At 42.9% G+C, this 4,418-nt stretch overlaps 1 long non-coding RNA gene across 1 annotated transcript; it reads left to right on the top strand.

Annotated features, from left to right (window-relative positions):
- The first annotated feature begins 1,844 nt into the window (after positions 1 to 1,844).
- LOC112950915 lies at positions 1,845 to 2,814 on the top strand. The gene is made up of 2 exons (XR_003250090.1): positions 1,845 to 1,969; positions 2,768 to 2,814. It is a non-coding gene; the product is annotated as an uncharacterized LOC112950915 (long non-coding RNA).
- Positions 2,815 to 4,418: the final 1,604 nt, after the last annotated feature.

Raw genomic sequence — 4,418 nt, 5'->3', positions numbered from 1 at the left:
CTTGGAGTATTTTTGGTCTATTGTATGGGATTGGAGGCAAAGAGCTGCCTATTCCTGCTCCGTATGACAGCATTTCCTGAACATCAGCAGTTATTAATAGTTACCCAATAAACAGTGAGACTCCTGCCGCTATTTTCCTCCTTTAAAATGATCCACATTTGTGGTCATAAGCGATCCCTTAGGATTTGTCTGTGTCCCTCACCTTTTCCCAGCCTTACTTGGAAATCAGGCGTTTTTTCTGTAGGTTGCAGGTTATCCCATGAAGGGTAGATAGGACAGTTTGCCCTGTGCTCTAAATCTGAGAGGACAGAGAAATCTCTAGCRTGATTTCCTCCTATAGAAAGGTTGAGAAAATCAACATTTGCTAAGGACCTTTGGAGCCCAGACATTCGGCGCCTTGATTTGCATTCAGTGTGAAATCTCGCTACTCAACAGTCTGTGTTTGGTCTAAAAGAAACAAAGTCAATTAAAAATAATAGAGATCCTGTGATACTGCCTTAAAAATAACAAAAAGTTTAAATCAATTGAAATCTTCCATTTAGATAAAATCCAAACATTCCAACCTGATTCTGCCATTCTCTCTCTCTCTTCCCCCCCCCATCTTCATTTATCCCTATTAAGCCACTGGAAATGGAGAATTGGAGCAGCTGGTTCAAGCTGCCGCAACATGAATTTYGTCACTGTCAGTCATGTCTAGAGGCAAATATGAGCAGTCCTGTGAGTAGCCAGGTTCTTCCCACCACAGAGAACATCTCCTGCCTTGACCATGGGATTTCTCTCTGAACTGGCCCATCCAGTTGCAGGGAGCCTCTTTTGTCTTCTGTAACTTGGATTTTGGGGAAAAGTCTTGTGCTAGAGGTAAAAGTTGCCCAGTAAGAGTATGGGCAACAGCTGAGGAGCTCTCTGAATGTCTGCCAAGGTTAGCTTAATCTGGCAAGAAGCACCACCGGGCAATTTTGCTTGCTTCTTGCTTTAGAAACTATTGACATTTTCTTACAAGATCAAAAACAGAATTGCAGAGGTTTGAAAATATTAGAGGAGGGTGTCAGCTGAGTCCCCAGATTCAGCTCAGCTCCTTGCATTGCCCAGGTGGATCATGTCTCGTAGCATGTGCTCCCCTTTAAAATCAGACCAGGAGCTCATTTAACAAATGTGGGAGATGGCCTCTATATGCAAATGATCCATACAGATGCAAATTATTGCATTAAACAGTTTGCAGGGAATTTATTATATAGAGCTGGACGTTTCTTGCAGGCAACAACGTTCTTGGCTTGGTTTTTACACCTTTCATTTGCCTTTTGCAAGGTGGTAAGTTTGAGATCAGCTCCCTGCCCACCAGCAAAGCTGGGTGGTAGTGACTGTATTGAGCACCTTGAGGTGACATTCCCCAGGAACACATAAGGACAGAGGTGTCTCCACTGGTTAGAAAGACAATCTGAGGGCTGAGGGAGGCAGGTTAAGGGTGGCTTCCACCACGACCTTGTCTGCCAAAGTCTACTGGGGTCACCAGGGTGACAGTGCACTGGTTTGSACTTAATGAAGCTCAGTGAAACTATCTTTTTCCTTTCATCCCTTCACCCGTCTCCTACAGACATCTTTGGCTCTGTGGTCTATTTTTAGATGTGAGGAATTAATACCTTTATTTGCATTTTACCTTAACTTGGCCTGAGATAAGACTGATTTCAAGGTAATTGGATAACGACAAGACTTTCATCACCCAGGGCTGTGGCAAGTCTCTGCACCTGGGTCACAGCAGAGGCTATAAAAAGCACCCCTGGCTCATAAAGCTGCTCTCTAGGTAACTGGGGAGAAGAAAGCAAGGAGGAGGCTCCAGGGAAAGGCAGGCAGCTAGCTAGGCAGCCTTTTTGGAAAGGATTTTGTGGGCTAGGCAATTTGCTTCRGCTGAGAGTGTTGCAGGCTTTTTGGTGAGAATCATGAAGATCTTTCACCTTGGGAAACCAAGTCACAGGTAGTGATTTCGCTTTTTCTGTTTTCCAAAAGTTTTCTCTAATAACATCAGCTAGGCATGTGATGATTTCCTTATGTGGCTCTCCAAGCTACAGTGGGTTCTCTTTTTAATATATATTTTTTTTATTTCTAGAGCTAAATAAATTATATCTAATGGAATATAGAGGAAAGAGTGTTCTTTGAACAGTTCCTTATCTGATGTCCTTCTATGCTGCTGCAGTAAAAGCATTTCAATAAAAGCAGCTGAGGGAAAGATGGCTAAAGCAAGAGTGCAGCTCTTGGCCAGAAACTGTCTGTATCTCCTTCCCCTCTGCCCTAGGTGATATATTAGGAAGCTGCTGTCAGGGAATAGGTAGCAAAAAAGCTATTTTTTCCTTTGTGCATTTATAACCTGAGAGCATTCAGGGTGCCTGAACAGCTTTGAGGTAGTTTTCTACCTTCCTTCTTCAGAGAGTGGAAGTCTCCTCTTGTGGCTCCAGGGCCATAGGGCTCTGGGTGGAAATTCAGATTTGGGGACACTTCAGTAGTAGAAAAGAGTTGGAGCCGAAGGAACCCCCACAGAGCCACTAAGAAGCTGCAGGCCTCTAGCAATTTAAGCTAGTTCAGTTAAAGATGAAAGTGTGTGTGTGTGGGTGGGGGAGAGGGAGCAGAGACAATACCCTAAATTCAAAGAGCAGAAGCAGAGACCTCAAGGTTGTTCCTGCCAAGAGTTTCAGCTGTTTCTGCCTGCAAGCATCTGGCCTAGAGGAGCAGGAGGATAAATTTAAGTGACTTATCTCGGTTGCTTGGTGTGTTCCAGGAAGCACGTGGTGCATCTGCATTAGAAGACTACAGAGGCATGCACCTAGACCCTGGTTCTATCCACTATGAGATGCTTTTACGCACAGGAGCTGTGCTTTTTGTTCACTTGCTTTACCAGGTAAGATTTCTGATCCCAAACTTTCAATCTTCCTTGGCTTTCTACAGCCACCTTAAAGAAATTGTAATCATGTCCTCAAATTTCTCTGTAACCTGTTGCTGTCTCTGCCTCTCCTAAAAGATAATACGGGTTGCATATAGTGTTTGGGCAGAAAACTTGATAAATAGTGAAATCCTGGACTGTTATTTCTGGAGGCATTTGAAGAGCCTCTCTTTCTCCCAATTTCCCCAGGGAGTGCACGTGCTCACCCGGGAGCATAGCAGGGAGCAGGCTTATAACAAGATCATCTCTCCACATGGGATGTTTTTGCCATCTGGAAATGCAGTCCCACAAGCTGGAGYAGACCCTAGTTCCAAACATAATGTCAGCATTTAATAATTGTTATAAATTAATAACAGCCTCATTAATAATTTTTYGTTATTCTTGGCTTCTCAAGAGCTCCCTGAGGCATTGAATGAGCCACTGAACTATTTTATGCTGTGATTCCAAAGAGGCACAAATATTTAGGAGGCCAAGAGAATGAGTCTTGTGTGCAGAGAAGCTGYGGTCCTGTGTCACAGTGTCTGGAGAGCTGCTATAGCTACAGCCTGGGCATGCTGCAGCCAAAGCTCCTGGTGGTGTTGGTGGAGCTTTTGCCATGGGAAGCAGTCARCTCCTCCTGATGGGTAGATCTGTGCTAACACCCAAGGCAGCAAGCTAAAAATGACTAGTCTAAAATTTATCCATCCTTTTTAAAGGGGGGAAAGGAGAGGAAATGTTTCCTTTCCAGACTTGCTTTGTTTGTATTTTCATGCCTCTCCTGTGACACAACATGCCCTGCCAAGAATGGATGAGTTGGGTGAAGCATCATGCAGCAGGGGAGCAGGTACCTTGAGGAATAAGGGTTTACAGACCCTTATCACCAATTTGGAGCTATTTAAGCTAGATAGCAAATATTAGAAGAACTGGGTATAAACTGGGGGACTCTGCTTGTGCAGACAGAAAYTCTATGAGATGTGAGAAGTTTTTCCTGACCTGGAATGGTCAGGAAATGAACCTTACTGAATGTTGCTTTTCCCTGCAAACACAAAGAAAAGCAATCCAGTTCAGCTGAAAGATTTTGCTTTGATAATTTTGAAACGTCTCAAATCATAATTCCTTTTAAAAACATATGATAATTAAATTGAGCTATAAAATGATTTGTCATTTTGAAATCTTGTCATCCTTGAAAATGACAAACTGCACCATTTCAAGTCATTTGGAGAAATGTCTCTAAAATATTCAGGTTAAAGAAGTAAGTGAAGTAGCTCTTTAAAAATATTGGTTATGCTATGTTGAATATTAATTTTGTGATGAGAAGGAAATCTGTTTTTTGACACTTGTGGTGAAGAAGACAARGCATTGTGATCCTACAGCAAGGAAGGGAGCTGAGGTGTGTGAGGCAACCTTTGCAACCAAGGAGCATGACTTCCAATAAACCTGGAGCAGATATTGAAAGTGAGCGGAGGATAGCCAAGAACCTGATTTTTTTGACTATTTAACCCATTAAAAA

Source organism: Nothoprocta perdicaria, unplaced genomic scaffold (assembly GCF_003342845.1).
Source record: "Nothoprocta perdicaria isolate Ctin4 unplaced genomic scaffold, notPer1 scaffold_33, whole genome shotgun sequence".
In the NCBI taxonomy this organism is placed as follows: domain Eukaryota; kingdom Metazoa; phylum Chordata; class Aves; order Tinamiformes; family Tinamidae; genus Nothoprocta; species Nothoprocta perdicaria.
This window is presented reverse-complemented; position numbering and strand designations above follow the sequence as displayed.